Source organism: Haliotis asinina, chromosome 15 (genome assembly GCF_037392515.1).
Source record: "Haliotis asinina isolate JCU_RB_2024 chromosome 15, JCU_Hal_asi_v2, whole genome shotgun sequence".
Classification (NCBI taxonomy): Eukaryota; Metazoa; Mollusca; class Gastropoda; order Lepetellida; family Haliotidae; genus Haliotis; species Haliotis asinina.
In genome coordinates, this window is record NC_090294.1 from 40,794,310 (window position 1) to 40,806,597 (window position 12,288).

General features: G+C 42.4%; 1 pseudogene; it reads right to left on the reverse strand.

Annotated features, from left to right (window-relative positions):
* Nucleotides 1-2,174: 2,174 nt before the first annotated feature.
* LOC137266094 (uncharacterized) overlaps nt 2,175-12,288 on the reverse strand; it is a 31,084-nt pseudogene continuing 20,970 nt past the window's right edge.

Consider the following 12,288-nt stretch of genomic DNA (forward strand, 5'->3'; position numbering starts at 1 on the left):
TACCTGTCAGGATATATGCATGTACTCTTCAAACGTAACACTCGCGTTTGTAGTGAATCGTTAAACGCAAGCTATATGAAATGCACGCTTTTCATAGAATTGTGTATCCCCTAGAGCTGAAGATTATGTCTGTAGTCTTTAAAAATCCAAATCAACGGTACTCCAAATGCATTGCTTATAGCCACTGCAGATGACAAAATAATGCCAAGACTGACAGAAGTTCAACGACAGAACACCATCGCAGTAGTGGCATCGCAGCATGAAAAGGCAAGTCACTTGGGAAAGTCCAGACAGGTTATCTCAAACCTATGGACTCGATACAACAGTACTGGGAGAGTTAATGACAGACCCAGCCCAGGTCGACCTAGAGTTACCACCGCCGCCCAGGAACGCTACATCCGGTTGGGACGTATTCCTCCACGCAGCACGATCGCAACATCCACAACAACCCAAATGCCAACGTGTCCCTACTGCGCAGATCAACATTGATGACCGGGTTGTCTGGTCCAGACTGTATTGTTTATAGATCGCCGCCATAAGGTTTGAATACTGTTGTGTGCGACAGAAAACAACAGCCAACCACAACATGCTTAATCTGGGCATGCGCAGTGATTAGAATGCGTAGACCAAAGTAAAGATGCTCATCATTCTTCATACAGGGGGCGCGATAATCGTGCCGCTCATGACTTTCATCATTTCGAGGCCCTCTTTTCTTTCTACATTGCCACGTGATAATTAGACTGAACTCGGAATAATTGTTTCTTTTCTTAATCCCAAACCAATCACTCTTCTTGCTTAGAGGGGAGTGAGTTAACGCTGATGTGTTAAACGCCGAAGACCCGTGATCAATTCCCCACATGGATACAATGTGTCAAGCCCATTTCTAGTGGATAACAATGAAGACATTTGGTCAATTCCCCACTTGGATACAGTGTGTCAATCCCCATTTCTAGTGGTTAACAATGAAGACATTTGGTCAATTCCCCACTTGGATACAATGTGTCAAGCCCATTTCTAGTGGTTAACAATGAAGACATTTGGTCAGTTCCCCACTTGGATACAATGTGTCAAGCCCATTTCTAGTGGTTAACAATGAAGACATTTGGTCAGTTCCCCACTTGGATACAATGTGTCAAGCCCATTTCTAGTGGTTAACAATGAAGACATTTGGTCAGTTCCCCACTTGGATACAATGTGTCAAGCCCATTTCTAGTGGTTAACAATGAAGACATTTGGTCAGTTCCCCACTTGGATACAATGTGTCAAGCCCATTTCTAGTGGTTAACAATGAAGACATTTGGTCAGTTCCCCACTTGGATACAATGTGTCAAGCCCATTTCTAGTGGTTAACAATGAAGACATTTGGTCAGTTCCCCACTTGGATACAATGTGTCAAGCCCATTTCTAGTGGTTAACAATGAAGACATTTGGTCAGTTCCCCACTTGGATACAATGTGTCAAGCCCATTTCTAGTGGTTAACAATGAAGACATTTGGTCAGTTCCCCACTTGGATACAATGTGTCAAGCCCATTTCTAGTGGTTAACAATGAAGACATTTGGTCAGTTCCCCACTTGGATACAATGTGTCAGGCCCATTTCTAGTGGTTAACAATGAAGACATTTGGTCAGTTCCCCACTTGGATACAATGTGTCAAGCCCATTTCTAGTGGTTAACAATGAAGACATTTGGTCAGTTCCCCACATGGATACAATGTGTCAAGCCCATTTCTAGTTGTTAACGATGAAGACATGTGGTCAGTTCCCCACATAGATACAATATTAACGTGTCAAGCCCATTTCTAGTGGTAAACACTGAAGGCATGTGGTCAGTTCCCTACATGGATACAATGTGTCAAGCCCATTTCTAGTTGTTAACGATGAAGAGCCGTGATCAATTCCCCACATGGAAACAACGTGTCACGCCCATTTCTGATGTCGCCCGTCGTAATAGTGCTGAAATATTGCTAAAGTAGCTCAAAACATTTCCATTCGCTCTTGTTTAGGACATGTAAACACGTGATATCACGGCCGCTGAAGTGTTTATTTCAGAACGTTTGAACATGTACAAACTGAATCAGTCTAAATTGTCAAAATTTTGACATATACAGAAAAATTTCGAAATGCATAGTTCTCGGAAACGATGGTCACGTCGGTGCCTTTGGTTATCGTCATGTCTATGGTCCAATCACAGCATTGACTGGCACAACGAGACAGAGGAAGTAGTTCGAGTCCCTTGCTAGTCGAGCTCCAGGAACCAAAACCGAATTACTGACGAAGTTGTACTCCAGGTACCCGTAGTTGCTGAAGTCGTCGCAGTAGCTGTACATTAGACGGCCTCCAGCAAGATCAGATGCTCCGATGAAGTCCCCTGACTGTACGGGTATTCTCTGAGAAGTAGGTATGTCCCATTCCATGACTCTGTTCCGTCTACAGTTAACGTCGTTGGTGCCTGTGATCTCCACGCTACAAACAGAAAGGGGTATGTGTGTGGAACGTATGTTATTATTAGTATTATTATGGGATATTTGTATAGCGCACATATCCATGAAACTATAGCTTGCCCAAGGCGCTGGTATTTGTTTCCCTCCATCGTTGGATGTCCGTCTCAGCGTCACATCGCATTATTACTCTCAACTCCACTGGGAGTATACAACTCTTGCTGCCACTAGGCGCACCGAGTTTATAGTGGCTCTCTCATCCGAACGAGGTACCCAATTCCCAGCTAGATGGACTGGGACACATAGTCACAGTACTTTGTCCAAATTTACTGCACGTTGCTGTCCCCGCAAATAGGTGTATGCACGTATTCATGTGGCCACCATCTGGTCATATACCAACGGATTCGTGGGTTGTGCACTGTACACTAGAGGTTGTGACAACATTGAATGAGTGCACAAAAAGCTGACAGCCAAGGTTTACGCCCGGTCCGAGGATCAACCGCGATCACTAGCCTGGCGCTTTAGCCCACCGCGTCCCGTAGATATCACGTAGCTGATGATTGTCGTTCAGTGTATACTAAATGTCAAAAGAAACGTTACCCTTTTACCTTTATAAATTACTGAAATACTATCAAAGATATGTGAGAATGCATTAGTTTATAGGAAGCTTAACAACACAGCTTTACGCAAATTACGAAATACAATATTCAAACTCTGATATTTAGGTGAAATGCATCTTTTTTAGAACAATTAGATTGTTCTATTTTCGACCATGCTATAATACATCCATAAATCTGATTTAGATATACAAAAGAAAGGTTGAAATAAAATTCTGTTGTAGAGTATGTAAAATTGTAAAAGAATCATTCCTGTTTTTAAATCTTTTAAAACACTTTCTGCTGATTAGCTTTAGTGGAAAAAAGTAAATCGTATCTTTGAGACTGTGAAAAAGTGTTTAGGAACATCCAAAATTATCTTGGCTAACATTTTTGTTTGCAAAGGAACATTTTTTCATTTTCTGTTTACACACAGCTAAATGAATCAATGAATAGTACATTTCAGGTGTCGAATGATTCTATATGACATAAAGAGAGACTAGAATACTTGATAGGTTACACAAGTGCGAGAAATATGCCACGATTAACAACTGAAGAGAGAGTAGACGCATAATGCTGTTGCCAGCGCCCTCCGACGCCACCCTATCAGGTGTATAAGACTTATTCAGCACCCAGAGAGACTGGGGTCACCGTGGAGAGACCAAGAAGTGGACGTCTATGCATCACAACGATAGCTGAAGATAGGTACCTCCATCATGTTGCTCAATAACATAAGTGTTATTACTCACTCGTTGCCGACGTTCCTCATGATCATCAGTCTGATGGTACCCGGTTCCCGACAGTACGCTCTCCACCTGACTACCCGTCCTGACCGTGTGATGCTAGTTAGCGGGGAGGGACCGTAGAATTGTATTCTTGGCGATGCGAACTGCAAGGGACGTAGCTCGCCCTTGGTGACGAAAGACGTTGTAGCTGACACATCTGAAGAGGAAAAGTTAATGCACGGATACAATACGACCATCAAGTTCTGACCTGGTTGATTGAGTCTCACTGTACTCGGATCCCGTCGACCGTTCACTGCAGCTACAATCCCTGGTTCAGGATTATATGCATGGTGGAACCTTGGTGCCACATGCCGTATGGTCACAGTATCAATCACTTGATTGTACGGGTAAGATCTGATTATATACAGGCTGACGTCATATAGCTGGAACCGTGCTTTGACCGAACTTGTGCTCACAACATTGTTAACTATATTGTCTGGGAGGTGATTGTGGACAGGCCGCCGCCACTGGGATAGAATCTTGCTGTAACAAGTCTTTTGCTCACAATATCAATCACCAGATTTTTTTACCCAGGCTGGATTATCTACAGGCCGGGGTCACTAGAAGAGAAGCTTGTTGTAATCAATCTTTTGCTAACACTATCAATCACCATACCTTCTGACCCAAACTGGATTATCAACAGGCCGTCGTCATTGGGATATAACCTTGTTGTAACCAATCACTAGATCGTCTGGCTCAGAGTTGATTATATACAGAGTTGATGTCATATAGCTGTAACTCTACTGTAACCAGGCCCTGGCTTACTAATAACAATCACTAGATTGTCTGGCCGAGACTGGATTATGGTTTGACAGGCTGCCATGCTGTGGTCGGGATTTTGCCCACACTATCGATCACTGGATCGTCAGGCTCAATCTTAATTATGTACAGGAACAGGAGAACGCACACAGACATACACAGAAACATACATAATCTAATTTTCGTTAATCTCACCTGCACAGGTCGGGGGACCCCCAGTAAGAGACCCATCCCTCTTGCAGGCGCGTTGTAGATTCCCGGAAGCGATTACTCCAGAAGTACAGGCGTACTGAATCACCTGTCCGGGGGTCCGGGGTGAGGAAGCGCTCTGCAGAACCGTGTTGTCTCCGGGCTGGGGGGTCGGGACGCTGCAGGTGACAGCTGCCCAAAGCGGAAGAGCACAACGTGATTCGATAGCTAAATTACTTTCATTATACGAGCGCTTCAGTCACTTCAGCTTGAATTCATTTTTGCACTGCTCAAACATTGAACGCAAAAACAAGACGCAGTGACGTAAGTCGACAACAGGAGCTTCAGAGAAGTTAATCAGTAATTACGATTATACGCCTCTTTTTAGCAATATTTGTGCATTATCACGGCTGGGGATACCATTAATGGGTAGGTACCCATGTGGGTTATTGAACCCGAGTCTTCAGCTTGCCTGAAGAGCGACTGCTTAAACCCCGGGCTTAAACCATCCCTTAATATGACCTCTACATATTCAACAACTGTACTTGATCAACAAACTTTTTGCTCAATCTTTATCTGTTCAGACATGACAGCATGTCGTTTCTTCCTTTCTGATACTTAAGATGGTATCCGTTCTTTAGGAACCCGAGAAGATCAGGGTTTGATCGTCGTAAACGATTCAGGGAATGTTCGTCGTAAAAGGTGATCGGATGGTCAGGCTTGCTGACTCAGTTGACATATGCAGTCGTATCATACAGGCGTGTATCGGCGCTCATGCTCATTATCTGGTCATGTGCTATATTATATATATTGTTATATGTGTCATGTGCTATATTATATATATTGTTATATGTGTCATGTGCTATATTACTGATTGACGAGTATTAGATGAGCCTGCCCAGTGAACACGTTTGTGACAAGCAGGCGTGGCAAGTAATCTGGACGAATACACTTTGTTGCGATTAAAGGTCACATGCAACGTAAAACGGAACTTTGCAGATTCTGATACCTTTCGGTATGCATTTGCCGGAACAAATCATCAAAAATGCCAATTCAGCCTATAAAGCTGAAAAAACGCGATAGAAAAGGCCCGCGAAATAAAACGATTCACTAATTTTACCCTAGAGCTGGGGGTAAAAGTGGTTTCAACAGCTATGCTGCGCTCATAACGAACGCGCTGTGAAAAGTTCGCGGAGCTTGAAACAGTATGCCTGCCCGAAGTATGAGGTCGTGTACAGTAGTGAAATCTTGGTTGTGTACTCAAACACGTAAATAATCTACTCGTTACATAAAAAAACAAAACATGTTGATTGTGACAAGCAGACTCTGTCACAAAGAAAACTCAAAGTCTGGTTTATTCACACCTATATGTCTGCCTCCCTGCTGATGACAATATGCAATGCACAATTTCACTGATTCGATGCAATTTGAAATTAACACCTATCGGGCTTTTTAGGCATAAAAAAATTGCCGGCTAAGCGTATCGGCAAATGAACCAGTGGCAAATGACATGGCTTCGTTACACATGAGTGCACACCCACCGGCTCAGACTGGGTTCGGTGTCGAGGCTTCTTCGTTTGGAGGGAGGCAAATCCAAGTACCAAATATTGCACTTTTGACTTGCGATTATACGCTTACTAATTTGTTTATTTCTTTTTCACAATCACCAATGCATTTGATACACCATGAACAAGTGATAACTGTGTTTTAATTAAGTTTGACTGTTTGGTTGCATATGACCTTTAAGCACGTGCAATACATGCTAACCGTGGCGTGAAATCAATGCCGCTGTTATTTAACACGTGTCTCGATTACGTTAAGTAAAACACCATCACGACACGATTCGCACGAGGAAATGGAACGTTTCAATATTTAGACGACAAACTGTTTCCCGCTTGTTTCGAATGGAACGTTCTGGAGGGCGTTCCCTTATATGCAAATTGGGGTCACTTGTCAGGTCGTGGCTCATCTAATACTTGCTAAGTAGTAGAATAGACAATATTCCTGTCTTCATAAAAAATCTGTCCTGTTACAGAAACTATTCATTTCAACATCTTTGAACTTGCTTTTTCATGTCTCCAGTCCGAACGTTTTTGATCATAACGTCTATGAAACTTTATAGCGCTTTAACCACAAGACAGACACGATAACAGACAACAGTTTACCGTTAGGGTTGCAGCTGCCACAGGTAGCCTGACAATATTGAGCGTACGTTGTATACGCCGAACACATGTTAGGTATGTAGTCGATTACAGCCTCGCAATCAGCTCTCCTGTCCTCGCAGATGGTGAGGGAACGTCGATGTCGGATGAGAAGCGAGTCTATAAAGAAATGCGGTACATCTAACTAAACAAACACAGTTGCTTAGAAAAGTCAGTTTCATTACAAACTTTTAAACATTAATCTGTGGTTGGTCTTCATGCTTACAAGATGCGAATAACGGGATTGGGTGTTCTGGTTCGCTGACTTGGTGGACACATGTCATCATATCCCAGTTGAGTAGATCGTTACTCATGCTGTTGATCACAGCACTGTCCAGACCAGATTCGATTATTTACAAACAAAACGTCTTTTGCAACTAATTGGATCAGGTGTTTGAATGCGAATGAAACCCGTGAAGGTCCGGGTCAAAATTGGCCTTCAACAACCCATGCGTGCCATGTAAGGCGACTATAATTATGCTTGTCGTGAGAGGCGACTGACGGGATTTGGGTGACGCATGTAATCGGTTCCCCATTGCGCAGAACGACGCTCCTGCTGTTGATCACTGGATTGTTTGGTCCAGACTCGATTATTTACAGACCACCGATATAGCTGGAATATTGCGGAGTGTAAAACTGAACGCTCTCACTCGCTCATGCTGAATGCATGGAATATTGCTAAACTCACTCACTCACTCACTCACACTCACTTGAACGCGGCGACTTTGATGATAAAAATCTAAACAAATGAATGATAGACCTGTCCGGTATTAAACAACAAGTATCGGTAGATAAATCGTTGGGAATATTAAGCTTACCACGTGACGATGTGCTTGACAAAGAGTTCTTTTTACAAATAATGTCCAAGTTCGCGTTACACCTGGCAGCAAACCATTTGTTTCCGGTGGACTGGGCGCCGATGTAGCCACATCTATCCGTAAAGCCATCAGGTCCGGCGCCTAGAGAGGATCATAGCAGAAACAACGTATAGATAAATGAAGCGATGCGATGCCATACGATGCGCCGCGGTGCGCCGTGGTGCGGTGCGGTGCGGTGGTATTATACTGTAAAAAGGAGCCTTGAACCACTGAGATACTGATCTTTAATCTATTGATATTGATCATAGAGATCGCTAATCTGTAACTAAATATCGGTCGATTATCGATACATTTTAATTTGTATCTTGTAGGAGAAAGTTGTTAATTGTTTTTGTACCACAATAACTATCGTACAATATTACCTTAAACTCTAATAAAGTTTAATATCGATAATCATTTACGAAAGAAACAATTACGAAAAAGTGTTTTTTAAGGGAACACTTATGTCACTCCGAATACTTAAAAAACAACAATACAAAAAATTAACTCACTCGTCCCCGTGTTCCAGTTTGTGTAGAAGTCCTCTACTCGGTCAGAGTTGTTTGGCCTCCAAAACCAGAACCCCCCATTCCTTCTGTACTTCATATTCAAAAACACACCGTTATCCGGGTTCCTGTGGGATGAAGATTCAGTATTAACAATACTTGGCTCTCTAAATCTTCTTCTTAATTCTCTACAACCTCATCTCGAATATGTCCGTTTACGTGTTTGTAAAATAGGTGTTTTATCATGGGGAATATTTGTCAGTGGTCTACTGGGGTACATATATCATTGTCGCGTACTGCACACTAGACGTTGTGTCAACACGGACAGAGTCTGCACACATAGTTGACGCCAAGGATTTTACACCCGGTCACAGGTGGGCTCGACCCTGTCACGTCAACCTCGCTGGATCACTAGCCTGGCGCTTTAAGCAGCTCGCCCACCGCGCACGCATCCCTTATGTATTTCGGTATACATCTGCAATCCCTTTCTGATTCTGAAGGGAATGCTGCACTTCACAGCATGTCTATTTGAGGTAGGTTGCAATAGAACTGGCACAAAACTTGATGTTCAGTTATTCTTGGTATCGAGTATAAGGAAAGATCACGAAACCTTCCCGACATAATCGACACTTACCTAAAGCAACAATACAATTGCATGCTTATAAACGGCAGTCACTGTCATTTTAAACTTGTTTTTGTTTATTTGCGTGTTGTTCTATGCCACACTCAGCAAGATTACACCTTTATGACGGCTGCATGTAAATAGTCTAGTACGGACCAGACAATGTGGTGATCAACAGCATGAGCACCCCGTCACACGACTGGGATACGATAACATGTGTGTCCATGTCTCCGAGCCTGCCCTGTTGATCCCGTTAGTCGAATCTTATGACCAGTTCTAACTCGGATCGGATCTACACGGGGTAGCTGTTACCTTGGATCAAGTTGATCATGATGGTGTAGTCTTAGGCGCCTTATTTCCCAATTGTGTTGCTTTGAGCACTCACTCACTCACTCACTCACTCACTCAAAGTGATGCGAAACAACAAACAACTACTGAGAACGATTGAATTGGCAATATGTCTGTGAATGATACCACGTCATATCTTTCCTTCATGCATCTACCACCGATACTCAATGGAAATACAGAAGGGAAGGTCGTACTGCTGGTGAGTATATTATAAGTTACGGGGGCGGTGGGGTAGCCTAGAGGTTAAAACGTTCGCTCGTCACCCCAGATGGGTACAATGTGAGAAGCCCACTTGTGGGGTCCCCTCTATAATATAGCTAAAAGCGGCCTAAAACTACACTCACTGAGCACTCACTCACTCACTCACTCACTCACTCAATCAATCACTCACTGGAACCACGTTACTGACTCACCCGCTGCTGTCTCTTAAAGCCACAATGAAATTGTGTGCCTCTTCCGTTCTCGCATCGGTAACATCAGCATTTTCTGCAGTGCACTTGTTTCTTGCATCTCCAAATCTTGTGCTAGTTCCTAAATATTTGTAGCAGAAACCATCATCGGGATTGCCTGTGTAACCAGCTTCGCATGCCACGCTGGGAGCAGAAGTTGTAGTTGTAGTTGTTGGTGTTGATGTTGTGGTAGTTGTAGTTGGTGTTGAGGTAGTGGTAGTTGTAGTTGGCGTTGACGTCGTAGTAGTTGTAGTTGGCGTTGACGTCGTAGTAGTTGTAGTTGGTGTTGACGTTGTGGTAGTTGTAGTTGGTGTTGACGTTGTGGTAGTTGTAGTTGGTGTTGATGTTGTGGTAGTTGTAGTTGTAGTTGGTGTTGACGTTGTCGTAGTTGTAGTTGGCGTTGATGTTGTTGTAGTTGTAGTTGGTGCTGACGTTGTAGTTGTAGTTGGTACTGCTGTTGTAGTTGTAGTTGGTGATGACGTGGTGGTAGTTGTAGTTGGCGTTGATGTTGTCGTTGTTGTAGTTGGTGTTACGGCTCCCCCTGAATAATTTAAAGAAAAGGTTGATCTAAACCCAGCGTTCGAGATTCACTTACATCAACGGCATACATCAACGCGTGTGGCTGTCTGCATGCCGCCAGACGTAACGCTTTTACTGGTTGGTTGTTCAATGTTTAAATGAGAAAGTCCACTGATATATCATACTGAGATTTTACACGAAAGGATACTATGGAAGCAGAGTAGGGCCACAGTGAAAAATATATTTAGAAGTACGATTTAGTATCTCCCACGTCGGACTTAGTATCTCCTACGTAGATCTTAATATCTCTTACGTAGGACTCTCCTGTAGGAGATGATAGATATACGTTAAAATGCATTAATCTGAAATGGTCGACTTAAATCTCCAGACACACAATCTCCTGTGTGACTGTTTCAGTCACTGTTCGAGTTTACAGTCATAATACTTCCTTCACTTTCAGAGTTATGTGTTACATGTAACTGTAGTGTCTACCATCATGTGTTTCTTTTGCTATAAGGGTCTACTCTTTCCTGCGCCATTCTTCACTTCATTGTACTGCTACTGTACTGAACTGTACTGTACTGTACTGTTACTGTCCTGTATTGTACTGTAGTGTACTGTTATTTACTGTAGTGTACTGTTATTGTTACTGTTATGTACTGTACTGTACTGTTACTGTACTGTTACTGTACGGTTACTGTACTGTACTGTTACCGTACTGTACTGTTACTGTACTTACTGTATTGTTACTGTACTGTTACTATACTGTTACTGTCCTGTATTGCACTGTACTGTACTGTTACTTACTGTAGTGTACTGTTATTGTTACTGTTATGTACTGTACTGTACTCTTACCATACTGTACTGTTACCGTACTGTACTGTTACTGTACTTACTGTATTGTTACTGTACTGTTACTATACTGTTACTGTCCTGTATTGTACTGTACTGTACTGTTACTTACTGTAGTGTACTGTTATTGTTACTGTTATGTACTGTACTGTACTGTTACTGTACTGTTACTGTACTGTTACTGTACGGTTACTGTACTGTTACCGTACTGTTACTGTACTTACTGTATTGTTACTGTACTGTTACTATACTGTTACTGTCCTGTATTGTACTGTACTGTACTGTTACTTACTGTAGTGTACTGTTATTGTTACTGTCCTGTACTGTCCTGTACTGTACTGTACTCTTACCATACTGTACTGTTACCGTACTGTACTGTTTCTGTACTTACTGTATTGTTACTGTACTGTTACTGTACTTACTGTACTGTTACTGTACTACTGTACTGTACTGTTACTGTACTGTATTGCTACTGTACTGTACTGTTACTGTACTGCACTGTGATGTTACTGTAGTGTACTGTTACTGTACTGTTACTGTACTGTTACTGTACTGTTACTGTACTGTATTGTACTGTACTGTGCTGTTACTGTACTGTACTGTTACTTACTGTAGTGTACTGTTACTGTACTGTACTGTTACTTACTGTACTGTTACTGTACTGTTACTGTCCTGTTACTGTCCTGTATTGTACTGTACTGTGCTGTTACCGTACTGTACTGTTACTTACTGTAGTGTACTGTTACTGTACTGTACTGTTACTGAATGAGTGAGTAATTAGATCAAGGTCCACGTCACCCTAACGTAACACTCACAGAGTAACACTGTATAGTAGCACTGCGTTAATGACATGAATATTCACTGATTTGCATTTCTACTATATAATGTAACCTGCTAACCAAACATTTCTCAGCTCAATAACCATACTTCAAACTCCGAACCTTAAAAGGGACATAATAACTCCTACGAGGGCGATATTATGTCCTACGAAAGTGATACTAAGTCCTGCGTAGAAGATATTAAGTACTATGTAGGAGAAACTATGTCCTTCGTACGAGTTAAGACTGAAAAATAAATTTCACCGTGACGTACTACGCTTCCGTAGGATACAGTCCTTGTTCTCTATACAAAGTGTCATTTTCAATGTTGTGATGTTGAGTGAGTGA